The sequence below is a fragment of the Rattus norvegicus genome, chromosome 2, assembly GCF_036323735.1.
Source record: "Rattus norvegicus strain BN/NHsdMcwi chromosome 2, GRCr8, whole genome shotgun sequence".
Classification (NCBI taxonomy): domain Eukaryota; kingdom Metazoa; phylum Chordata; class Mammalia; order Rodentia; family Muridae; genus Rattus; species Rattus norvegicus.
This window is the reverse complement of record NC_086020.1, coordinates 12,957,023-12,984,348: the sequence shown is the minus strand read 5'-3', so window position 1 is coordinate 12,984,348 and position 27,326 is coordinate 12,957,023. Positions and strand designations below refer to the sequence as shown.

General features: G+C 41.6%; 1 long non-coding RNA gene and 1 pseudogene across 3 annotated transcripts in view; one reads left to right on the top strand and one right to left on the bottom strand.

Moving 5' to 3' along the window:
* Positions 1–3,662, bottom strand: part of LOC120100653 (uncharacterized) — a 43,718-nt gene extending 40,056 nt beyond the window's left edge. For all 3 annotated transcript variants that reach the window (XR_005500450.2, XR_005500451.2, XR_005500452.2), the window contains exon 1: positions 2,359–3,662. This is a non-coding gene — a long non-coding RNA (uncharacterized LOC120100653). The remainder of the gene's footprint in view (positions 1–2,358) is intronic.
* An 18,962-nt stretch (positions 3,663–22,624) lies between these two features.
* On the top strand, positions 22,625–23,579 carry Ubxn1-ps1 (UBX domain protein 1, pseudogene; annotated as a pseudogene).
* Positions 23,580–27,326: the final 3,747 nt, after the last annotated feature.

The following is a 27,326-nucleotide window of genomic DNA, read 5'->3' as shown; positions in this document are numbered from 1 at the left end:
TCTAGTCAGCATTAAAGAACATGTGGATCAAGTTTCCTGTTACTTGTGTCTGCCTAACTCACAGCACACATCACCACCACCAGCACTATCGCAACTAGTGCTGTAATTTCTCCTCAGGATTCCGGTCAAAGCTTTCAGCAACTGAGTCGTAGAAAGGCTGATAGAGGCTGACAGGGTTGGCACAAAGTGGCAAATGGTAAAACCCGGAAAAGAAATTGGGTGTTCTGGGAACTGTCCAATGCAGCATTCATCCTACATCTACAAACTTGCATTCCATTATATGCTGTGGGGGAGTAATGAAAAGAGCAGGTGAACTCCTCTCTTCCTTCAGGTCTAATGCCCTCCTCAGAGAGTTGTTTTCCTGAGGTAACTACCTCTGCCATTATCTACAGAAATGACAGTGCCATCCCCTGCCACTTGAAACACTAAAGAGGAGACTAATACCGGAGTTAGAATGTCCTCTCTCAATGGAAAGATCCATGCTTTTCATCACACAATTTCAAACCTGCCAGATAGAAGAATGCAGTTGAAGGATGTTGGCCCAAGAATTGACAGGTATGCTTTGCTCTAGCAAGATGTTAGATTAATGAAAGATCAAATTTGAAAAGATTTCCATTTTAAGGACTGCCAGTTGTGCAACATAGAAGAGAGAGCTAAATGTGTGTGTGTCTGGACTTCAAGTCCGCTGAAAGGAGTCCAGCTGCCAGGCAGAGGGTGTGAAAGCTTTGTCAGCAGGCTGCTGAGGGTGAGTGAGGACAGCCAGGCTGGTGCAACGCCACCCTTCCCTGTGTATGCTCAACTCATGTCATGGGTCTTTTCTCCTGGTCAGTTGTCTGCCCCCAAACCCTTCTGCTTAATAATCACTGTATATTCTAATTAAATTGTAATTTCTTGTAAGTTGTATGTGCACTCTCAGATGTTTTACATCACTTCTTAGAAGTAGAATTTGTGAAGAGCAGAAGTTGTGCCATCTCTCCTGACAATGAAGTGATCTGGTTCACAGGGATGTGGAACATGGAGCAGGGCAACAGCGCAGATCCAGGAAATGCCTACCATCTGAGAGACTAAACTGAATCAACACACCAACCGAGTGCATGGAGAATGCTGTTATGCTGCCGTCCTGACCGACCCACAGTTCTTGGGCACCTTCTGTGTCTGAGCTTATGCCAGATTTAGAGAATGAACATAAGAAGACACACACCCGTACTTGTTAGGGCATTTGTATTTTAGTTAATATTCCTTATAATTAGTGCCACAATCCCATAAAAGCAATGATACTATCAAAGGTTCTTAACAGTACATAGAAATATAAGCAATTCTGTCTAGGGAATTCTGAGAAGACTTTTGAAGCAATATAACGTGGTTTTTAGTGAGAACGGGCTTTCCAGAAATGCCAAGAAGAAATTCCAAATGTGGAGCACAGAAACATTATAATGGTGGCGTGCATCCTGTCAGTTCAGTACTTGGGAAGCCCAGGCAGATCGTGAATTTGAGACCAGAGCCATAGAAAAATCATGGGAGAAATAGTAGGGTCAGACCTTTAGGATTTAACCAAATCTCCTGACATGTTCCCAAAAAAAAACAAAAACAAAAACAAAAAACAAAAAACAAAAAACAAAACAAAACAAAACAAAAACCCCTGACTTTTGCCTTGATAGTTCTCAAGCCATCACATAGGCGCCCCAGAGCAGGACATAGCATCTAACAGGGATGCTGGAGGGAATCATGGAACCACATTTGTCCTCTTGAGTCACATTTGATATCATACACCCAAGTTAGGTGGAGTGTGCGTTATGTCACCAATTTCTTGTTCATTTTTAAATTTCATTTAGCACAATTACATTTTTCCCCCAGCAGAATCCCCAGCATGCTCCTCACTCATATAGACACCACTGTGCTCATAGGCTCAGTTAACTCGGACCTTGGAAACATTGTATTCCTTGACTCTAGCTAAACCCAGGGGCTGACATCTGGCAGTAAACTGTAAACAGAGGGGGCGGGGTCTTTGAAAGCATCCCTGTGAGGCGCAGATAAAGTCCCAAAGTCCCGACGGCTCATTATTGACAGATTCTGATGTCTTAGATCCATGGGAATGTAAAAGCCTTCCTGATGTCAGACTCAAGGGGATGAGAAAGTCGTCCTGTGGTTCAAGTACAAAAGCTAGGAATGATGGACCTTTAACTAAAACTTGTATACAGAAACTATCAATCACAGCTTTCTACTCCCTGAATGACTGTAGACTGCCAGTGCTCACCTACAGACACCCAAAGAGATCCATAAGCCTCCTTCTCTTCCTCCTCCTCCTCCCCCACCCTCTCTTGCGGTAAATATTAATAAAAGAATATCTCCATCCCTCACCAGTGCTGGTACCAGTGGGCCCCATGACTTCTGCCGGGTATTTTCATCTCAGTCAACAAAGCGTCTCACCACTAAACTCCCACTCTCCATCCCACGCTGCTGGCTGCTGCCGCTGGCTGCTCTCTGAGCCCGGCAGCTGCAGACCGCTCACATTCCCAGCATCCGCCCCCTGTGGTTATAGTCACAACTCCCAGTTTACCCGTTAAAATCAAAACTCAATAACCTTGTAATTTAGCAATCAGATTTATATCTTAAATTCTCAATCCACCAAATGTCCACATAATAAACTCACAACCAATTGATAATGATATAAATGGCCCACCTAGATAAGACAAATTGACCTATAAAAGTCCATCCCTTAAGAAATATTCATAACTACCTCTGGTCACTTATGGCCATACGGACCTGGACCGTCCTTTTCTGCCTCCATCTTGGTTCTTCTCTCTCTTTTTTTTTTTCTTTTTCTTTTCCTCTCCCGCCTTACAAAAACTCTGTCCCCGCCTTACTTTTTCTCTGCCCAATCACAGGCCTTGCTTTATCTTGTGCCTGCCCTCACCTGTACAGAGACAATCTACAACCTTCCTCCTCCTTCTCTTCCTCTTCCTCCTTACCATCCTTAAAATAACCCACCTGCTCACACAGCCATATGTAATGAGCAAGGTGACATCTGTGCAGCTGGTGCTTCTCCGTCACAACATACGTCTGCCTCACCCTTTCCCAGCTATTCTGTCATATGCCAGTGAGTCTGTCCTTTCTTCATGCCCTTATTTCCTTTGTCTGGTCAGTCACCAAACCGCATAGGATTCTGCACATGCCTCTTGCTCCTGTCACCCCTCCTATGTAAGAGTTTTGTAATAACTTTGTCTGTTTCGTGACTGCAGACTTCGGGAAACAGTTGTGATCAAGGCTACCAGAGTGAAAACAGACAGAGGGACTCAAGAAAATGTTCATGTTACATATGAACACTCCCAGGTCCTTCACTAGTGTTCTGACAGAAACATTAGCAGCTGTAATTACTGGCAAAGCACAAAAATGGAGGACGGGATTCTGGGGGAAGGCACAAATAGTTCCCCAAGAAAGTGACTTAGCCAATCACCTTAAAATAATTTCCTGGCCCCATAGCTCTACCCACAGACATGGACCTCAATAGTAAGTAAGAACTGGCACCAAGACTTGCGAAATGCTGTGAAATAGAGAAAGCATCCCCAAAACAAAAACGCATTAAACAACTAAGAAGACTGACCATACAAAGAGAAAAAACTTATTATCTATACTTTCAGATGGACAAAAACAGGATACTGTATTAGAAGAACTAAATGAAGGAGGCATTAGAAGTTATAAATTAAAAGGTTTGAAGATAAAGTTAAGAAAATCTTCTAGAAAGTAGATCAAAAAGTTAAAGTGATGTAAGATAAATTTTTTAAAATTTTGCCAGGTGGTACATGCGTTTGTGATCTCTAAGGCCAGCCTGGTCTGCAGAATAAGTTCCAGGACAGCCATATTACACAGAGAAAGCCTGTCCTGACCACCCCTTTGCCCTGTTCTTTTAAAGTCGGGATGTTATCTCATCATTTCTAGTCCTTAAATGATAGTAAGGAGCATGGGAAATGTTCTGGAGAAATTCACTTAAAGAATAATCTAATAGCATTTTATGGAGCAGAACTCATGAATTCCACATGAAAAGGGCGGCTAGAGCACACAGCATATGAATAAAAAAATATTCATGCCAAGGCTCATCCTTAGGAAATTTTAAAATACTGGGGACAAAGACTTTCCATAAATGGGAAAAACATGTTGCATGTGCTCCTTTAAGGAGATCTAGCCTCCATTCACATGTGCACCCATACACCACACACACACACACACACACACACACACACACACACACACACACCACACAAGTTGATAAAAGTCTTGGAGAGGCATTCGACTTTTCGAGCCACTCGGCAGAATGGCTGCCATAAATGATTTAAGGAAAGCAGGCTTACTCTGGTTCTTCGGCTCTCACTCCACAGGGGTTAAGCAGTCAGGATGGGAAAAGGATGGAGGTGGGACCAGGTCCTGTTCAAGGTCTCCAGAAGCTGCTTGCTCCAGTCTCCACAGGTCAAGTATCAGAGAAAGGGAATTTGCGACTTTACCTGCCATCTTTTCCCCACTTTATTCAGCTGCTGAGCTAGCCCATGCACACAGTGACGTGACTTTCACAGTTAATCCTGTCTGGGAACACCCTTACAAACAAGCTCAAAGGAGTGTCCCACTTATGCCCTAGGCATTTCTTAATCCAGTTAAATCAACAACTAGAATCAACTATTGCAGGATAAAATGATCTCCAAATTAGAATTTATGCTCCATTAAGCTAAAAACTAGGGATAGAGCACGGGATCTCCTAAATTAGGGGTAATGTTTTATTGCTGAAACATCTGTCTTAGATTTGTTTACTCTAACACATACACATGTACACAGGAACACAAACACACACACACACACACACACACACACACACACACACACACACACACTCGGGGTGGGGATGTTATACATATGGAACCCAAGGTTTTACCCATACTAAGTCATTGTTCTACAACTGAGCTACATCCCAGCCCAGCACATGTATACTTGTTATGTTGTTCACCACGCTGTTTGCACACTTTTAATTTTGCAAAATACATGGCAAAAAAAAGTCTATCGAGAAAAGAAGAGAGTGTCATCCTCTCTTGTGAGTTGTAAAGATGTTCATCATCATGGGCCCTGAGCCTTACCAAACTCTGTAAGTTACTTCTCTTGTTGCTATGGCACAGTCCCTGACAGGAGCACCGTATTTTGGCTCACAGCTTATCATGGCAGAGAACAGGGGTGGAAACATTTGAGCCATGTGGTGGCTGGTCACATCAAGCTGTCAAGCCAGAAAAAGAGGGATGGTCAGGAAGCAGAGCAGTTATCAGGTTTAAGGCCTGCCACATCCTTGCCAGGGAGGGAGGGTCCCAAGGGCTCCGCCACCTCTGAATACAGCACAGCCAACTGGAGACCAAGCCCTCAAGCACAGGAGTCTGTGCGGATACTTCACATTCAAACGTAACATTTTCATTTTTATAGGCAGTGTGTCTGTAAACAACTCTATTTTTGCTAAATTATAAACCTATCAGTTAGTTGGTGTATGTCTTTCAAAGTTGCTATTTCTCGTTTATGTATTCAACCCTAGAAATATGCAAGCTGCAAGACAGGTCCATTGCCACAATATTTTCTTCCTGTTTGCTACCTCAAGGAGGCTTTGGGTCTAGGCTGGCTGCTCTAATCACATAGTATTGCATAGGCAAGATTTTGTGGGCGTTTCTCGTCTCCCCATCAGTAACATAGGAAACAAATGTCTTTTCCTTTGAGTTTTGTTTCTTGGGGAGCTTTTCAAGAACTAATATTATTTTTTTCTTATCCCTATTTACAAATTCCAGGGTTGCAATGTCATAAATTTAAAGTCGTTATTAGAGCCAGGAAAGAGGATGCACATTTGTAGTTCCAGCACTTGACAGGCAGAAGCAGGAGGATAGCTACAAGTACAAAGCCAGTCTGAACCAAACACCAAGCATTAGGCCAGCCATGGAAACAGCAACTCTGTCTCCAAACAAAGCATTTACTCGTCTCTAACACTGACAAATAAATGCAGACTGAGTGGTATTACTTGTTAACACGGTTTTTCTTTCTTTCTTTTCGATTTCTGTTTGTTTTGTTTTTCTTTTTGTTTTTGAGATAGGATTTCTCTATAGCCCTTCAGGTTGGCCTTGAACTCAGAGATCTGCCTGCCTCTGCTCCCCAGCCCTGGGATTAAAGGTGTTTTAACTTGGATATAACATAGTCACAATAAAAAGAGATAGACTGGGGGGGATTTAGCTCAGTGGTAGAGCGCTTGCCTAGGAAGCTCAAGCCCTGGGTTCGGTTCCCAGGTCCGAAAAAAAGAACCAAAAAAAAAAAAAAAAAAAGAAAGAAAGAAAAGAGATAGACTGGAGATAGCGGTAGCACTTGCATATTATCCCATCACTGAGAGGTGGAAACAGGGTCAGCTGGAGTTCAAGATCATTCTTGGCTACTTGGGATGGGACCAGCCTGGGCAACCTGAGACCCTGCTTTTAGCACCTACTCCCAATAGTAAATTAAATATGGTAGAGCTAAAACTTGGTGTACAACAGTCCTTTACATGATTCTCTGAGTTGTGGAACTATTAATTTCTGCTTAAAATTCTGTAAGGTTTTTTTTTTCAATCAATATTCTTGATACTTCTTAAGGTGCAAAGTAATTTCAGTTGGGGGAAAAAAAGGATGCAGTATGTCAGGAGGTATCTAGGAAAGACTAAAGGCATTCAGGTAAGTTTTTGGAGATGGCCCACCACTTTGCATGACTGGTGTAGATAAACTCTGAATTGCAGAGACTTCAGAGGTTTCACCCAGGATTGCTTCTTGCTGCTAAGATGCCTTTCCTGTCACTATTTTCTTACTTAGTTTAATGATTTCTGGGCATTAGCCTACTGGGCAGATTTTCTGCAGATCAAAAAGGATGTACTCTCATGTAGCAATGCTGTGTGGACACACTAATAACTTCATAATTCCTGATAATAATTTTATAGAATTCTTAAATATATACAAATACTCTAAAAAGCTGTGAATAGGGCTGTGTAAACCTTCATGTGTCACATACTAATTGCACTAGGATAAGAAAGCAGGCTTGAAACAGATTTACAATCAGGAAAACGTTCCTTTTAGTTTAGCTGTGAAGCTAATATCTGGTAAATAAAGGTCATAAACTGGAAATGGACAATTTATTGTAGTTGCAAGGGCAGAAAAATAAAATACTGACTTGTTTATCTATACAAAATTTCAAAATAATAAGACATCAGGCAGGTGATTTGTTTCTTGCTAAAACTGTACTAACTCATGACATAAGAATTATTGTTTTAAACTTGTAATGAACTTATGGAGCAACAGCTAATGAATGTTTAGTTGGGTACTAGTCTTAATGGAAACACATGTAAACATTTCTGTTGTAATTCCTTATCATTTATGTCTTGAAATTAGTGTCTTAAATTTGCTATGAACTTATGGGGGGAAAAGATGCTTGGAAACTATGTGATCTATTCTCCTCCTAAGAAAGTATAAGAACTAAGAACCAACAATAAGAAAAGGGCTTTTTTCTTACTTGCAACAATAGAAATGTAGAAGCTTTTTTTTTCCTAGCAATAAAGGTGGGGCCTTTTTCTTAAATTCAGAAATAAAAAGAAACTTTTTCTTGAGCAGTGAAGATTAGAGCTTCATTTTCATCAAGAGTGAGTGAGTTTTTTCTGCATTGGAACTTGCTTGTGGGAACTTTTGCTCCATCCACCAAATGTATATATGCATATGTAAGCATAGGTACACACAGGTATGTAAGTATGCATAAACACTTGTGGAGTTGATGAGACAGGTGATTGGGCCTGACCAGAGTGTGTGTGTGTGTGTGTGTGTGTGTGTGTGTGTGTGTGTGTGTGTGTCTATCATATTGTCTGTGTAAAAGATTTTCTTTCTGTATGCATGACTTTCTTTTCTCTTTTCACTGGCTCACAAACTTCTCACCCATCATCTAGCATTAAGAGGTATGCAGGAAAAAAAAAAGAGCCAGAGTAATCAAGTTCTTTCCCCTGCTTCTGAGCATCAGGAGTTCATTACCAGATGCCAACAGCTTTCCATCTTTGAACGGCAAAGAGTTAAGAAAGGTAAGTATTGGTTGGGGATTTAGCTCAGTGGTAGAGCACTTGCCTAGCAAGTGCAAGGCCCTGGGTTCGGTCCCCAGCTCCGAAAAGAAGAAAAAGAAAAAAAAAAAAAGAAAGGTAAGTATTACTAAAAGTAAGCAACTTTTCCCCTTGCAGAACCAAGTTTTGCCCCTGAAAATCGCCAATGCTACCCATCGCTATTTTCCTCAGTACATGGTGCTAAACTGGTTCCCAGTAACAATACAAAAAGAAAATAGGAAGTAAGGAAGAACTTTGGTTCCCTAGCAACCAAAGTTGTAGTCATTTCTGACCAAAGACTCATGAAGCAAGAAAGGGGACCGAGCACTATACCTCCTAATACCACTACCTGGGCCAAGCATATTCAAACCTCTACATTACACTCCCTGGCCCCATAGGCTTGTTTACACACATGAGTCTACAGGGTTCATACTTAAACATAGCATAATGCAAAATACATTTAGTCCAACTTCAAAAGTCCCTATAGTCTATAGCAGTCTCAACAATGCTAAAAGTCCAAAGTTCAAAGTCTCTCCTGAGATTCATCTAATGACTTAACTGGAACCCCTTATAAATTCAAAATCAAAAGAGCAGATCACATACCTCCAACATCACATGATATACATTATCATTCCAAAACTTCATAGTGAGGAAATACTGAACCAAAATTCAGCTGGACAACTCCAAACTCAGCATCTCCATGTCTAATATCCAACTTCTTTCTGCTTTGTTGACTGCAGCACAGTTCTCGTTGACTGGTTCGACTCCCTGTTAGCAGCTTTCCTCAGCAGGTATACCACAGCTCTGGTATACATCTTTGGGTCTCTAAGGCAACTTCAACATTACAACTTTTCTTGTTCCATTGTCTATCTGGGCTTTTCAAAATGGCTTGAGTCACATCTCCAGCTCTGTACACTGTACCACTTTGGGCTCTGGTTGACTCTACTCCCCTGCTGCTGCTGTTCTTGGTACTAGCATCTCCAATACAATGGGGTCTTCTACTGCAACTAGGCTTCGTCAATAGCCTCTTATAGGCTCTCTTCATGGTACCAAGCCTCAACTTCTTTGCATGACCCTTCTAGTCCTGGGTTGTCAACTGCAACTGAGGCTGCACCTTCAACAGGCCTTTTCTGAACTATCACAGTGCCAAGCCTCAGCTGCTCTCCATGACTCCATCATGTCTACAAAACCAGTACCAATTGGGTGATTCTTACACACTACCAAGTCCAGCTGCAGCACAAAGTACAACCTTAGCTATCTCTGAAACACAGCTTCTTTGTGCTCTCAGAAAGCATGCCACCACAGTGACGATAGTCTCTTCTTAATCACTGCTAATTTCTTAGCTCCAGCTAATCAGCATCAATTTTCCCAATAGTCATTCTATTCCTGACTAAAGCCAGAGAAACATGGTCAAAGCTGCTCAGGTTTGCTGCTTTTGGAGCTGGATCACTTGTTCATTCTCACCAGCTTTCTTTTCCAACTTCTTCATTTCCTACACTTGGCTCTCCTGAAACTTCCTCTGTAAATTGACCTTGAACTCAGATTTGCATGGTTGTCTCCTGAATGTTGGGCGTAAGGGTGTGTACGGCCACACTTTATCCTGATTTGTACCAGGCTTTGAACTCAGAGTTCTGCTTACCTCTCTCTCCTGGGATTAAAGGCGTATACTACTGTACCTGGACCTAAACTTTTCATGGTCACTATTTCTCAAGATCTGGATCAAAAGCCTGTGTCTTCCAGTCTCAAGATCTGAATCACAAGTGTACCCTTCATTTCTGGACTGGAGTTCATTTCAGACTAAAAGCGCAAGTGAAAACCATAACCAAGTAATAATCCTAACATGATATAACTATTTCTTGCTCAACTGGAAACACATAAACAATACGCTGGGTGGGATTTTTGTCCCAAGGTCACCACTGTCTTAATCTGTTTTTCTCCTTGAACAAGATTCAGCTGTATTTTTCTTCCTGGTGCCCCTTTATTCTTTGGACCTTACATTTTACACTTTTCCCCCAAAGCTTGCTACACTTGATCAAAATGCTCTTCATGAGACAAAAATCAGAGAACAAAGTCTCTGCTGGGCTTTTTTAAGACTTCCTTTGTCAATGCCATTAATATAAATCTCTTTACCTTAGCCTCAGGCAGACTCTTCAGAAAAGGGCAAAAGCAGCCACATTCTTCACCAAAATAGCACAAAAACAGTCTCTAGGGCACGATTTGAAATTCTTCTCCACTAAAACCTATTGGGCCAGGTCTGCACAGTTCACATCACCCTCAACAACAATGTCTTCCATATTCCTACTAGGTGGTCCATTAGCTCCCACTTAAGGCATTTTACTGTTTTCCAAAGTCCCCAAATCGTCATTCTCAAAAATACAGAAAGAAAGAAAGAAAGAAAGAAACAAACAAACAAACAAACAAACAAAAAAAAAACAAAGAAAGAAACAGAAGGAGGGAAGGGAGGAAGGAAGAAAGGAAGGAAGGAAGGAAGGAAGGAAGGAAGGAAGGAAGGAAAGTTACCTTTAAAAATTATTTAGGATGGGGCTGGAAAGGTGGCTCAGCAGTTTGAGCACTTGCTGCCCATCCAGAGGTCCTGAGTTCAGTTCTCAGCACCTACATGTAGCAGCACACGATGGCCTATGCATCCAGCTTCTTCTCTTCTAGCAACCTGGGCATACATGGCTGACTTGTGTAGAGCATAAACAATAACAGGTGGGGATGAAGAGATGCCCTAGCGGTTAAGGGTACTTCCTGTTCACCCAGAAAACAGGAGCTGGCTTCCCAGCACTCATCTGAGGCAGCTTACAATCATTGCCTGTAAATCTAGCTACACGACACCTTCACACATGCGGTATATACACACAAGCACACATAAAGAGGAATAAATATTTTTTTCTGTTGGGTTTTAATTCTGAGTCTAACATCCTTTATTTGTAAAATAAAGACAGCCCCATTCCTTAGTTCACCATACTCATGGTTGCGAGTATGAGACATAAATGTGAAAATACACTTGGGAAAGAGGTTTTAAAATGACAAGGTTTCCTTTATGTATAATACTCTACGCTACTTCAATTGTTGAGCAAGTTTTTTTTTCTTTATTAACTTGAGTATTTCTTATTTGCATTTTGATTGTTATTCCCCTTCCTGGTTTCCAGGCCAACATCCCCCTAACCCCCTCCCCTTCCCCTTCTCTATTGGTGTTCCTCTCCCCATCCTCCCCCCATTACCGCCCTCCCCCCAACAATCACGTTCACTGGGGGTTCAGTCTTGGCAGGACCCAGGGCTGCCACTTCCACTTGTGCTCTTACTAGGATATTCATTGCTACCTATGGGGTCAGAGTCCAGGGTCAGTCCATGTATAGACTTTGCGCAGTGGCTTAGTCCCTGAAAGCTCTGGTTGCTTGGCATTGTTGTTCATATGGGGTCTCGAGCCCCTTCAAGCTCTTCCAGTCTTTTTTCTGATTCCTTCAATGGGGGGTCCCGTTCTCAGTTAGCTGGTTTGCTGCTGGCATTCACCTCTGTATTTGCTGTATTCTGGGTGTGTCTCTCAGCAGAGATCTACATCTGGTTCCTATCAGCCTGCACTTCTTTGCTTCATCCATCTTGTCTAATTGGGTGGCTGTATATGTATGGGCCACATGTGGGGCAGGCTCTGAATGGGTGTTCCTTCTGCCTCTGTTCTAAACTTTGCCTCCCTATTCCCTGCCAAGGGTATTCTTGTTCCCCTTTTAAAGAAGGAGTGAAGTATTCGCATTCTGGTCATCCTTCTTGAGTTTCATGTGTTCTGTGCATCTACGGTAATTCAAGCATTTGGGCTAATAGCCACTTATCAATGAGTGCATACCATGTGTGTTTTTCTGTGATTGGGTTACCTCACTCAGCATGACATTTTCCAGTTCTATCCATTTGCCTATTAATTTCATAAAGTCATTGTTTTTGATAGCTGAGTAATAGAGGAATAAATATTTTAAAAACAGTTTTAATTGAAAATATATTTGCAAATTGTAAAAGCAATTTAATTCTTAAGGTTTATTGACTATTAACTATTTAGATTGTAGCTAAGATATTGCATAATTACACTCAGAAAAAAAAAGCCTTTTTCTCATTATCAAGACCCTAAAACTAAGTTATCATTTGTGTGTGTGTGTGTGTGTGTGTGTGTGTGTGTGAGAGAGAGAGAGAGAGAGAGAGAGAGAGAGAGAGAGAGAGAGAGAGAGAAGAGAGAACATGCCTGAAGATGCCAGAGGCATAGCATGTTCCTGAAGCGAGAGTTATACAGGTGGTTATGATGTGAGCTACTCAGGTCCTCTGGAAAAGCAGTGCACTTTTACACACTAAGCCATATCTTCAGCCAGTTATCTCTGTGCACTGAACTTCTTGTTTGTGGTATAGGAACCACAAACCCTAAAAACTATATTTTTCCCATACTTTCTTTTTTTTTTTCTTTTTTTCGGAGCTGGGGACCGAACCCAGGGCCTTGCATTTGCTAGGCAAGCGCTCTACCACTGAGCTAAATCCCCAACCCGCTTTCCCATACTTTCTACTTGACTTTAATGATGAAAGTATACACTGTATTAGTCTATTGACCACCAATTACTCAAGATGCATGTTAGATTATCAGGACCTGAGCAGAACACATAAGTTAATATTTACATTTGTGTTTCTTTCTATGCCCATCACAATGAACTGTAGGCCATGCACAGTGAGTTGAAGTCAACAAGAAACTAGTCTTTCAGTATACTGATCACACACAATGGACACAGGCAAAGCTACCAGTAAGGAATCTAATGGCTGATGGTAGTCATTAATTCTTGCCCAAAAGTGGGGGGGGGGCTGAAAAACTGGGGTTTGTTTGTTTGTTTGCTTTTGTTTTGTTGTTTTCTTAAAACACTACAGAAAGTACTCTGGGTTGTATAGACAATCATAAAGATGAGTGGACAGAATGCCCAATAAGGTTAAACAACAGCCTGTCTTATTTTAAAGCTCATTTCTTAAAAGTTATTTTATCAAGTACTTGGTACAGTGTTGCTTTAGGGTATATTTATAAAGGACATTGAAGTTCTCTATGAATATAGGCATTATCTCCTGTGTCCCTTGCCAGCACCAGGAGGTAGAATAAACCTTGGTTCTCTTGCCTGAGGATGAAAAGTTATGGAACTGGCTGGCCAGGACTTCTCCTCCACTGGCTTTTCTCTATCAGGTACTCTATCATAAACTGAATGAACAGAGACACTTGGAAGCAAGAGTTGTTGTTGTCATATATTTGATTTTGATTATGTCTCCACAAAGAACTGAGTGAGTTTGACAAAATGTGACTCTTGAGAGAATGGTGTCAGCCAGGCAGGGTGGTGGCTCATGTCTAGCCTTTCTGTACAAGGAGGAGGAGGGAAGAGGAAGAGCATGAATGAGAGGCCAGCCTCGGCTAAAGCCGCATACGTTCCAAGTGAACCTATTGGGCAAGAGATGAGATGACTGACTCTCTCTCTCTCTCTCTCTCTCTCTCTCTCTCTCTCTCTCTCTCTCTTCCCCTCTCCCTCTCCCTCTCCCCCTCTCTCTCTCTCTCAAACATGAAAAAAGAAAACAAAAAAATACGTTTAAAAATTTATCAAGAAGCATCCAGGGCAAGATATGATGGTATGTGCCTTTAACCTTGGCACTTGGGAGGCAAAGACAGGCAGATCTCAGGGTTCAAGGCCAGCAGGTCTACACACAGGGTTCTAAACCAGCCAGGGGTAATAATGAGACTGTATTCAGTTATGTATCTCAACCAAACCAACCAACCAAAGAACCCTGCAAAGTTTGCATTGGCCATTTTAAAGTAAGATAGAACTGTACTTGAAAATTTTTAAAGGGCAGAGATTGTTTTATCTATCATACTGTATCATACTGTATTACTTCAGACCACAGATGGACATAATCAGTTGTCTGAGGTCTTGTTTGCTTAATAATGGATAGGTATTTCCAAACAGGCCCATCTCTTCTTACTGAAAACTGCTGTCTAGCAAATGTTAACTTATGCTATTATACTGAGGCAGACCTGAGTTTTACATTTCTACTGGCTATGGCATTTTTTAAACTTATTTACCATAGTTAGCATAATATGTGATCAGCCACAAATACTTTTTGAAAATAACTAAGGAGGCGTGTTTGCTTGCTATTTCATTTTGCTTAATACGATGCTCCATGATTATGTCTTGCTTTGGAAACCCTTGGTTTTATTCTAAAAAGAAATCTTCCCCACTAATATCTCATTCTACTTGAAACTTATATCGGTATGGAATGTGCATTCAGTCTGTCTCGAGCTACAGATTCAGATACAGCATAAGCCATGCTTCTGACAGAACAATGTTGAGGCAAGGGTTCAGGGTACACAGGTCCATAAACATGAAAGTTACAAGCTGTGGTCTGGTCCACGCTCATAGGATTACACCAGAGTTGACATCCATGTTTCAGTCTGGAAAATACAAGTATGACTACTTATGCCTCCGAGTGCTTTCAATGAATAACTAATATGTTGGATTTTAACATTAAAATGCACACACATGTGTGTGGCTGTATAGAATCAGACCTGAGTATAAAATATTTTCAAATATCATAATACATGTGGTGTATCAGTAGGCACTCTAGCTTAACATTTTCAACTTAGAAAGAAATTAATCCCTATTAATTCTCCAAAAAGCCTGGTAAAATATCTTCTTTACAAATTGATATCATGTAGTCTTAAATACTTAATAGCATATGTGATATAAATTTTGTAAATAAGCATCACACAAATACAATATTATTTTCCTCGTTTACTTAATATGATCTTATTATTGTGATAAATAATGCTTTCCAAATTACTAAACAACCTAGTTGTCATGGATCTTATAAAATATACATATATTATGTTTTTGTAAATTGTTTAAGACTTAAATTGTCTTATATGTATGAATGCTCTGACTGCATGTGTGTGTGTGTGTGTGTGTGTGTGTGTGTGTGTGTGTGTGTGTGTGTACACAGCGTTCAGGCAGTGCCTCATATGTGGTAAGAGTGCATCAGATATCCTAGAACTGGAGTCACAGATGATTATGAGTCTCAACGTGGGTGCTTGGAGCCAAAGCCGGGTCCTGTGGAAGAGCAAGTGCTCTTCCTTAAGAGTGCTACCTTGCTTAAGAGTGACAAGTTCCCATTACAGCCTGGTTGCAGGTGCTTACTTCACACGTTTGAGAGCCATTTACAACAGAACAAAAGAATTTGTTCAACCCAACTACATTTGTACAAGCAAATACTGTAGACACTCTTTGCTTTTGTTTATTCATTTTTACTCCAGGGGAAATGGAGCCCAATAGCATGAAAATAGAAATACAATTTCCAAATCGCCTTCGTTTAAGTGTATTTACAAATATTTTCTGTATGAATTCTTCTCCTACCTGCAAGTAGTACAAACATATATTTGAACAGAGTTTATTAATGCAAAATAAGTGGGAAGAAAATATATACAATATTTGACATCCCAAAGCACAGAGATGCCTTAATAGTCAGCTCTTTGTGCAAACTTCAATGACCTCTCCTGTAGTGAACACTGTTGGTTTAACATCTTGGTCGTTTGTCACTATTTGGGGTTGTTTGGCATGGATTTTATAAATGTTGATATTTGATGTTTTTTACAAGAGGCCAAAAGTGGACAGCTTACAAGTCAATAATTGATCAAATAGTCTATCTTAGCTATAATCACAATCAGTAGACCCAGAGCCAATGACTTACTTAGTGTTTCTATTGCTGGGATGAAATACTACGACCAAAAATCAAGTGGAGAGAAAGGGTTAATTTGGCTTACATTTTCCATGTCACTGTTCAGTATCAACGGGAGTCAGACAGTAACTCACCAAGGAACCTAGAGGCAGGAATTGAGCACAGTGCTTCATGGAGGAGTGCTTCTTGCTGGCTTGCTTTTCATAGCTTGCTCAATCTGCTTTCCTATAGAACCCCAAACCACCAGTGTTGTATTAATATTTAAAGCCCAGTCTGCGGTTTCTACCCAGGCCATAAGTTATTGAGTTTCTGGATAAAACACACACATGCTTTATATTTACAACAAACCCTAAACAGCACAAGAGCTGGGCAGCTGCCTACCCTCCGTGCTGTTAGAATCTACTCTCCTGTCGATAACCCTGAGTTATTACTTACTATTCACTATTCCATCTGGGCTGATCTCAACTCCAAGTAGGGAGCCCTCAGGGTCACACCCTCTTGATTCTTAACCAGTAAAAGCTTCTCCCTCCTCCTCTTCTGTACATTCTTCTTCCTCTCCCTAACCCCCAAGCTCAGGAAACCCAAACCTCACCTACCTTTCTTCTACCCAAGGCATCTTTATTAACCAATCAGAATTAATTTGGGTCACAGGGGCTTTGTGCAGACTCCAGGTCTTGGAGGCCTGCACTTACCATTACAATAGCCAGTACACAGGCCCAGGAGTAGCACCATCCACAAAGAATTGGGCTGTCCCCATCAGTCACTAATTAAGAAAGATGTCTTACATGCTTACCTACAACTGGGTCTTATGAAGGCATTTTCTTAATTGAGATTCCCTTCTCTCAGATGACTTTAGCTTGTGTTAAGTTCACATAAATCTATCATCCAACATATCCAATAAGCACATCATGGGCTTCAAGAGACTTTAAACAAACAAACAAATTTACTCATGTGAACAAGCCATTTTTACATGAGTATTTGATCAAGTAAGACGAAAACTTCATAAACTTACACACAAATGTCTCCAGCAGCTTCACTCAGAGTAGCCTCAAAAAGATACAGTCCAAGCTCATCATCGCATATACAGATAAAATAATAATACCATCGATAACATGGAGTACAATGGTGCTAAGGAACGTGTTATAGATACATGTAACAACACAGAGAAGTCTCAAAGCATATATGCTATGCAGACAAGACAGATCTGGAGAGTATGCATTCTTTATAAGAAATACTGGAAAATACAAATTGAACCTATTGCCGGTTTCAAAAGAAGTGTCTCCATGGCTTCACGTGTTTAAAAACTTTGCTGCTCTCTGAAGGCATGACCCTTAGGAGGTGGGATCTTGCTGGAGGAAATGCATCACTAGGGACTGGACTTTGTCGCCTGCCAGTTCACTCTGCATGTGGCTGGAAATGGTCTCCCAGTTTCCTGCTCCATCACCATGCCTGCAGCTTGCTGCCATGCCCCTGTGGTGTGTTGCTGTCTCCAATCCAAACAACTGCCTTCCTGGGGAGTTGAGCTACAACTCCCTGCACAAAAAGCTAATCCCAGACGGACTGCTTACATTCCCTCATCACAGGGATGCAGAGGTCATGAACCCATCACCAGGGATCCAGTGGCTCCCCACCACCTGCTTTATGTATCCTTAACAGCATGTGGCCTCAGAGAGGGGCTGGAGTCTATAAGCTCAATCACTGTGGCTACTGGGAAGCCCTGATCACTACTGAGTAAAGGCTTTCTGTGTCTGGCTCTCTGGCAGGGGAAGAGCACCTACATCCCTGCAATCAACACCATAGCTGGTTCTGTAAGGAAGCCCAATAAACTCACCGATTCCTCTGAGTGAACTTGTGCCTCTCTTTGCCACTGGGATCTTAGGAAACAGAATTTTACTAACATCTCAACAATGGCAGACTCTTATAATTCCTCTGGAATTATAACCCAAAGAATACACTTTTGTCTATAAGTTGATTTTTGCTCATGGTAATTGTATCACAGTAGAAAAAAAATCAATACTACAATAGTTATTTTTTTTAAGTCAATTGCCTACAACTGGGTGGAGGCAGAACTGACTAGAGAAAGAAAATGTGAATTTGGGGACTTGGAGTTTACAAGTATTGACTCAGCAGACAGTGTCGTACACTTAGAAAGGAGACATCTTATTCCAGTGTTTTATAACATGGCCTCAAAATAAAAGTAACCTACCTCACTAAAGACAGACCTTGGGAAAAAGGGGGGACCACTGAAATGTTTCTCTTCTCTTGGAGTTCAGTGTGTATTACAAGTTAACATGACCAGAGCAAGCATCTCGGCTGACAGCACTCCGGGATTCCTGGTAGGCTTACATGCTGATAGATAAGCTCTACCCCTCCCACACACAAAAGCTGAGCCCTGGAGATACACTCTCCACAGAAAATAAAACCCAAAGGTCCAGGGACAGAAGGGACGGCGCCAAGACCAACCTGGCTTCTTTGCCGGGAACTCTTGTTATCTTGTTCTGTATTTATCCAGTGCTGTATTTAGAAAAGATTAAATCAAAACTGTGAAATTAAAACATGATGAGTGACACTTCTGAGAGACAACAGCTGTGGCGTTAGATTTTCATCATGTCAGGCCTGAGACCTGGACTTGAGGTCACTTTTTTCCATTGGCACCCATCCTGAAGGGCAAGAATTATCTTTCTCCTGGCTATTTTCTAAACCACCTGTTGCCTCCATGGAGTAGAAGATTAGTGGGGTTTAAGTGGGAATGAGCCTTTTCAAAGGTCTAGGTTGAATGGAATCCTCATGGAGCACTTGCCTTCAGAATATTTTGATCATGCAACATATTACATGACGTTAGCAAAGATTGTCCCACGTGCTGTACTCCCTTGTAGGTGGGGAAAAAAAAGCTTTCGGACCACATGAGTCAAATGTATACCACAATTTTAAAAAAATGCTAAAATAAATGTCTACTGTTTTCTAAAGTATGTTACCAATGCTTCTTGAAATAGTTATACTTAATATATATTCAAATAAATCTAACTCACTATAGAATTCAAGAGGTAATGGGAATTAGTTTTATTTTTTTCTTTACTTCTTTTTGGTTTTATTGCTGTTGTTTTGAAACAGGGTCTTGCCCTGTCTCTCCTGGAATTCATTCTATAGACTGGACTGGCCTTAACTTTAGATATCTGCCTGCTTCTATCTCCCAAGTGCTGAGATTAGGGGTATGTGCCACTAGGCCCAGCTTTCTTTTTCTTAATAAATGCAAGATTTGTTGTCAGTTTTGTGTATAAAATATGGTAATTTCTACATGGTTTAACGTTGATGTTGAATGAGCCACTAGCATATCTTACTCAGTAGAATGCTAACAGCTGGCCTAAGAGACAAAAGTCAGAGCATCTCAACTGCACTCTACTAAACGAAAGAAGCCAATTCAAAAGGTTTCTTATACCTGATAACATCTCTCAACATAAATGTAAAAATACAAAAAAATAGATGAGAACTTCCCAAGGGCCAAAGCAGGATGGGGCTTGAACAGGGAAGGAATGCCTCTGTGTTATGATTACGATGTAGGTACATTACACGAGTGCCTCTGAGTTTGTGGCCAGCCTGATATACAGTGTGAGTTCCGGTGGGGCCATACAAGGAGACCCTGCCTTGAAAATCAAAAACAAAGCAAAGCAACAACAACGAAATCATATCTTAACTTTTACAAACACTCGATATTTTCAAATAAGTATCAGCTACTCCCAAATCTGCTTTAAAGTGAAGGAAGAATCAAAGATCATCATGGGCATTGCAGATTTGAAAATTCCCATCAGAGTCTAAAGGTACAAAATGAGTCATCATACGCTTCTATTAATAGCAAGTGAACTGCATGAGTCACAGGCTGTGAGCCTTGGAAAGAGTCATTGGTACCATGGTCACTTTTTTGCATCTGTTTCTAGATGTGACAAGGGAGGTAGTATGTGTTTAAAACTATTGTTTTTACAGTTAGAAGATTAAGATACTTGGTTGAATGGAAATCTGAAATGTTTACCACTATAGTGCCGTTTAGCTTGCTCTTTTAGTTAGGTGTCTGTTAATTGCCTTCAGAAATTGGCCGAAAAAAGATAGACCTTTAGCATGTATCCATCAACATTATAAGCTAAAATGCATTTGCTTATCATTATTGAAGTATAATCTAGCCCCACTATGATTAGTGACATCTTATAAGATGGGTATTTTAGCAATATTTTGTGGAGATAGCATTTAATATAGTATCTCGTAAAGAAAACCAAGAAGAAATTGTGGCTTTTGATTCACAGTAACAGATGATCCGAAACACTGTAGTCATTCTGGCTCATCTTTGGAAGGCATTTGTTATTTCATTGTCTGCCTTCTGCCCACATAATGCATTTGTCCCAGATAGGGATGGGGAGGGGAAGGAGGATGGGGATGGGAAGGAGGATGGGGATGGGAAGGGGGATTGGGTTTGGTAAGGGGGATAGGGATGGGGGTAGGAATGGGGAGGGGAGGTGGAAGGGGATAGGGTGGGGAGTGGCAGGGGCGGGGGCAGGACTGGGGAGGGGGATGGGGCTCCCATTTCTATTCAGTCCTCTCTGAGCCCACGTTACTCCTCGAGTTACTCAGACCTGGGTATATGTAAGCCCGGAATGAGTTTTTTCTTGATTGCTTCAATAGAGACTCTGGGGCTCCATCCTAGAGGAGCAGAATTAGGAGCCCTGGGCATCGCACAGGACTTTGTATTGGGGTGTCTCTTGCAGACATCTACAGTTCCCACTGTGACCTTCTTCTCAGAGCCTGGCCTGTAGGAAAGAAAATGTTACAAGAGAAGTGGAATAAAATGATCCAAGTAAACCAGAGATTCTGAAGAGAACAGGAAGTCTCATTTTCTCCTTCTATCCCCACCCAGTGAAATGACTGAACATGAGATACTGGTGTCTTCAGAAACTCCCAAGAGCCTTTCCTAACATATCAAAACACATGACTACACCATGGGAGCTGCTGTGCTACCTGGTAGCTTCTGGGTAGCAACCTCCCAAAGTAGAAACCCATTTTTTTCTCCATCTTTCTTAAATTGGGTATTTCTTATTTACATTTTACTTGTTATTACCTTTCCTGGTTTCCAGGCAAACATCTCCCTAACCCCTGCCCCTCCCCTTCTATATGGGTGTTGCCCTCTCCTCATTACCGCCCTACCCCCAACAATCCCATTCACTGGGGGTTCAGTCTTGGCAGGACCAAGGGCTTCCCCTTCCACTGGTGCCCTTAGTAGGCTATTCATTGCTACCTATGAGGTTGGAGCCCAGGATACACTCAAACTAATAGAAGAAAAAGTGGGGAAGAGTCTTGAACACATGGGCACTGGAGAAAATTTCCTGAACAAAACACCAAAGGCTTATGCTCTAAGAAACCCATTTGCTCTAAATCCAACCCTCTCTTACCCTCCATGTTTGTTGTTTTGCGACAGGGTTCCGCTGTAGAGCAAAAGCTAATCTCAAAGTTGAAATTGTCCTTCAATGTCCTGAATAGGGGATTACAGTGCTCCCTCTCCCTCTCCCACTCCCTCTCCCTCTCTCTTCTCTTCTCTTCTCTTCTCTTCTCTTCTCTTCTCTTCTCTTCTCTTCTCTTCTCTTCTCTTCTCTTCTCTTCTCTTCTCTCTCTCTCTCTCTCTCTCTCTCTCTCTCTCTCTCTCTCTCTCTCTCTCTCTCCATAAACAGGTGTGGTATCCAAGCCCATACTTTGGAAGCTGATGCAGGAGGGTTACAGGTTTGAGGTTAGCTGAGGATTCGTGAGATTATCTCAAGAACAAGCCAAAATTATCGTTAGATATTTGAAGAAAACCTGCCAAATGCTCCAATATGAAATTTAGCTGCATAAAACAGGTAACTGAGAACGAAGAACTCTTTTGTAAAAAGATCTAATAACTTTAAAAGATACCTCTAGACAGCATGAAAACTTTAGTGAGAAAGTCTTGATATATTGAAAATATATTAGCCCAGATGAAAACACAAATAGGATTCAAAGACCCAAATCAAGGAAATTCTTCCAAATATTTAGCAAAGCATTAAAATTCTGGTATAAGAAAAACTGTCAAAACCAGGCATTGGTGGTGCATGCCTTTGATCCCAGCCCTTGGGAGGTAAACACAGGCAGATTTCTGTAAATTTGAGGAAAGCCTGGTCTACAGCATGAGTTCCAAGACTGCCAGGGGTACTCAAAGAAACTCTGTCTTGAAAAAGAAAAACGAAGAGAGAAAGACAGACAGATTATCATATCAGGGCAATACAAAGTCGATTGGGAGGCCTAAAGTCAGTCTGGGCTACATAAAGAGTTGAAGACCGATTGGGGCTACAGGGTCTAGTCTAAAACTAACCGGAGTCTCCAATGTTAGAGTAGGGAAATGAACAGTTTAAACCTATGCTTTCACGGGACTTCCCAGTCATCGATATGGTTAATGACTGTAGGTCAAGGGGGTCGGAAAAGCGTTCAGAGACGATGGTTTTTGAACATACAGCTTTAGTTTCAGGCATGCAGAATCAGTGAACTGATCAGTCACGCCTTCTCTCTTAAAGAATCTTCAGAGTGGAGGGAACCAGCTTGTGAACGCAGCCTGGAATCCAGAAGACAGCGGCAGTGTCCTGCAGTTAAGCGACAGGAGAGGAAAGCAGTGGGGTCACTTGATCTGGAAAAATTCCAGATGCTGGCCCTTCCTTAGAAAATGAGGTTTTCGAGAGCCTACACTCCATCTCCATGTTCCCCCGCCCGGTCCCTGCAGAAGCGGAGGCGGGCGCCATGGTGGAGCTGATGGCTCTGGAGAGCCTCTGGAGAGGCTTTCCCAGGGGACACGCAGAGAAGGCTCTGTCCTTCACATGGAACCAAGGCATCGAGGCTGTGATGGACTGGCTTATGGAGCATGAAGATTACCCCGATGTGGACTCTCCCCAGCCATACTCTGGGACGAGAACCCACGCCCTCAGAGCAAGTTGGTCCTGAAAGATCTGGGTCTGCTGCTACAGAAAGCAAACCCATTCTGACTGAAGAGGAGAACAGACTGAGAGAATGTTGGGAATTGTGTCACAGAAGCAGCGGGAATGTGAAGAAAGAGAGAAGCGAGAAGCTTTAGGACTAGAAAAGCAGCGGAGGAGACAAGGGCAAGAGCTATCAGCTTCACAACAGAAACCACAGGAAGACTAGGTGCCCTGGGCTGCTGAGGAGCGCAGGAGGGAAAAGGCTGAAGAGTTAGTGGCCAGACAAAAGGTTCGAGAAAAAATTGAAAGGGACAAAGCAGAGAGAGCCCAGAAGTATGCTGGTACTGTGGGTTCTCGGGCACCGTCGTCAGCAACAGATCCAGGTACTGTTCCTTCTTCTCCCAGCCAGGAACCCCCTACTACGCAGGAATATGACCAATGTTGCATACAGGTTAGGCTGCCTGATGGGACTTCACTGACCCAAACCTTCCGGGCCCGGGAACAGCTGGCGGCTGTGAGGCTCTATGTGGAGCATCACCGTGGGGAAGAACCTGGACAGGACCAGGACCCTCTGCAGCTGCTCAGTGGCTTCCCCAGATGGGCTTTCTCAGAGGCTGACACGGAACAGCCCCTGCAGAAATTGGGACTCATGCCTTCTGCTGTCCTCATCGTGGCCAAGAAGTGTCCCAGCTGAGGGTCCTCCATCTGACCGTCTCTGTCTGACCTCTTCATTTTTGATAAAGCACTGACATTTCCTTCCTAATAAATAGACCCTTTGAGTTCTGTTTAAAAAAGGAAAGAAAAGAAACGAAAGAACAGGAAAAAGGGAAAATGAGGTTTCCATAGAGCAGGTGAGAAACAAAGGAAAAAGTACAGGAAATAATGGAGGAAAAAACCTTTTAAAAGTAGGAACTCCAGGGAAACAGTGATCACATAGTGTGTCATCCTGGAAAGAATATTCATATAGTATTAATAGTACAAAAATTGCCAGGCATGGTGGCTCGGGATTTTAATCCCAGCTCTAGGGAAGAGGAACCAGGTAAATGTCTGTGAGTTCAAAGACAGCCTGCTGTACATAGTGTATTCACTCTCCATTTTCTTCACTACTTTTTTGACTTTCAGTGTTAGTTATACCACCATTGTCCATCTGAATATGGTCAGAGGCTATGCAGAAGAGAGAATTTAACTGGTACAAAAAGATAAAGAGGAACTGGGATGTGCCTGCCTTTTCTAAGTAGGTATTCCTGGTTTGCTGTTTGGAGTTAACTTTGCACGTAACGTGGCCCTTTGGAGGCTGTAACGAGAGGATTTTGAGTGTGAGGCTAGCCTGGGTGATCTGTGGAGGTGTCTCTACAAAATGAAGCACATTGGTCGAGAAATGGGATCCTAAGCTCAGTGGTACAGCGTGTGCTGGGTACACATACCCCCATCCATGGTGGAAGGGACTATGTTAGGGCTTAAATGCTATATTTAAAGTCATAGAAAAACCCTAAACTTTTACCTATCAAAAAGCAAGAAATCTATGTAACTACAATGTAGTTACAAACACAAAATATCCACTCAATAAATGTCAATTATTTTTATCTTGACCAAAATCAATGGAAGTTTTTGAGACTCTGTGTGTGTGTGTGTGTGTGTGTGTGTGTGGGTGTGTGTGTGGGTGTGGGTGTGGGTGTGGGTGTGGGTGTGGGTGTGGGTGTGGGTGTGGGTGTGGGTGTGTTTTAAGAAAGCCAAGCTGGCCCCAAATCAATCATACTTCTTTTGCTCTGCCTCCCTAGTCCCAGAAAGCAATATTGAACTCTAATAGGAAACTGATGTTTTTCTTTAAGAAACTTTATTATTGCAAATGTAATTAAAACCCCAAGACAAATAGAGATCATATAAAGATTAAATTGCTGTCTACAATGGTGAAAGGGAAAGGCAGGGGAACTCAGCACATAAGGTTTTGTGTCAGGTCTGATGGCCTGAGTTCAACCCCTGGGACTCACTTCGTGAAAGGAGAAAACCAACTCTCACAAATTACCTTCTGACTCATAATGAGAGAAGCTCCTTCTTCTGCAGCTCTGGGTAGTTTGGCTGGTTTAGAAGGAAGGAAAGATTCAGCTTGAAATATAGATAGCAAGGATAGCTGGTTAAAAAAAAAGACAGAAACAAACAAAAGAATTCTGTTATCTCAAAGCACATATCTTATTATAACCTGCATGGAAAATACTGTTGCATGTTGTCTTAGTGTATAATCAATATATGTTCTTATCAATATTTTTATTATTTATTTATTATTATTGTGTTCAGATATGTAGGATCACGTGTGAGAATGTGTGTCACATTGTACCTATCAAAGTCAAAGGAAATTATGGTTCAAATATAATTTCCTATTCAAAGGTACTGTCTCGAGTGTAGTTTTATCGCTACCGTCCTTACTACAGGATTGGCTGCACTACTGCTCCCACCTGGCTTCCCTTTCCCTCTACCTACCTTTGCTCTGAGAGGTGACCATACTACCAGTACCCTCCTATGACCCATGAACCCTCAGATAAAAGAAACATAGATTGTTACTTCACAATTTGCCTTCTTGGCGTAATTGCTGGGCGTTACTATGTCCCTCTTGGAAAAGCATGACCTTATTCATTTCTTAACTCAGTCTCTTCCACTGCACTGAACTTAGCGGCTAATCCCATCTGGCCACTGTCAAACATCCATCCATGACTGCAGTAGTGGCCCCAGGCCCCAGCTCCTCCTCAGACCTCACATGGTTACTGTGTTCTTCACCTTCCAACGCATGGTGAAAAGCCCCTCTCCTCCTCACATCCCTCTGCCTGCCTCCAGGGACCCAGAAGTCCTGCCTCTACCTTCTGCCCAACAATTGGTCCGTGGCTTTCTTTACTGACAAATCAAGAACAGATTAGACACACGCACCTTCCCTTACAGTAATTAAAATTGAAATATAATTTCAACTGAAAATAGCAGTGTGAAATAATGTTAAAATTGAACATTGAACCTGAAAATGCTAGTGAAATGTTCTAAAATATGTTAAGTAATTTTTAACATATTTATTTGCTTATTTGAGGCAGGGTATCTCTATCTGCCTCAAGTAGGTCTTGGATTCAAACAATATTCACAGGTCTTAAAACCAAGTGTGTCCTGCCAACCAAGTTCCAGCTTTTGGGACACAGGGAGGTGACATGTACTTGGTGTTACTCTGTCGCACTGGTGGCAAAACAGACAAAACGTCTGGTTAGTGTGCTTGAGTGCTACTATTAATATCATTCAGCTCTAATCTCCTTCTACATTTCTGAGACTCCATACTTTCATATGTAGGACATAAAACAAAACATCATGTGCTTCCCCTGGTCCTATGCAGATTAAGTTGTGGCCAAGGATGAACACAAGGTTTGGCCAAGGTTTCTCAGAGGAAAGGAATATGAGCCCTTGCTTGATTTTCCTGCTTTAGACCTAGGCTGTTTATTATACCTACACATTACATACATGTATGTGTTTGTACATACATATGTATGTATATGTATGTATGTATGTATGTATGTATGTATGTATGTATCAATAAACAGCCTAACCTATTGGCCAACCCTACCTAGACTATCATATATACCTGGCACCTGAACATATGCGCGCACACACACACACACACACACACACACACACACACACACACACTAGGAAGAGGGAGAAGAACAAAGATTTTTAAGCTCTTTCTGCTTATAATTATCCTTTAATTTTTTATGGTCAAAGTAATGCTTCTTGGCATAACTAAGTCTTGGCCTATATTCCATGTAAATTTAAGCAAATGAATTTTGTGAATTTGTTCAGTAATTCTCCATAACTCTTATGTGTAGCTACCGAATTCTTACTCTAGGCAATGCAGTACAATATAAAGGCTGCAGGGAAAGCTGCCTTGATGAGAAGGCCCCGTTTGGCCAGAAGGGGACAGGTTAGAAACCTTAAAATAGCAGCCAGTAGAAGAGAATAATGTGTAAAGTATTTCACAAAATGTTATTGACATATTAAAATAATGGTTATTTTTAATAACAATTTTTACATTGTACATTCTCGCTTATTAAAAAAACTACAAATCTGCCTTTTATGTATAATATCACCCCCTCTTGTCCAGACTGGTCTTAGATTTCTATTGTCCTATTACCCAAGTAGCTGGGATTAAATGTACATGTCATGATGCCTTCCATGGCTACCAAAGGCATCCAAGCCCTGTTGCTAGCTATGAATATAACCTTACTTGGAAGTAGATTACTTATAGATATGGTTGGTTTAAGATGAATTTGTTTTAAAGGGGACTTTATGCAATCTGGCCAGTATCTTTACTTTTTATTTTTTAATTTTAGACAGGGTATCATTATGTACCACTGGAAGACTGGGAACTCAAAGATCCACCTGCTTTGCTCCCAAGTGCTGGCATTAAGGGTGTGCTCGACCACACTGCCATAACCAGTTCGTTGTTGTTGTTTTTAAATGTCCCAGCTGGGTTGTTCTCTGCATGCTTTGTTCCTTTTGTG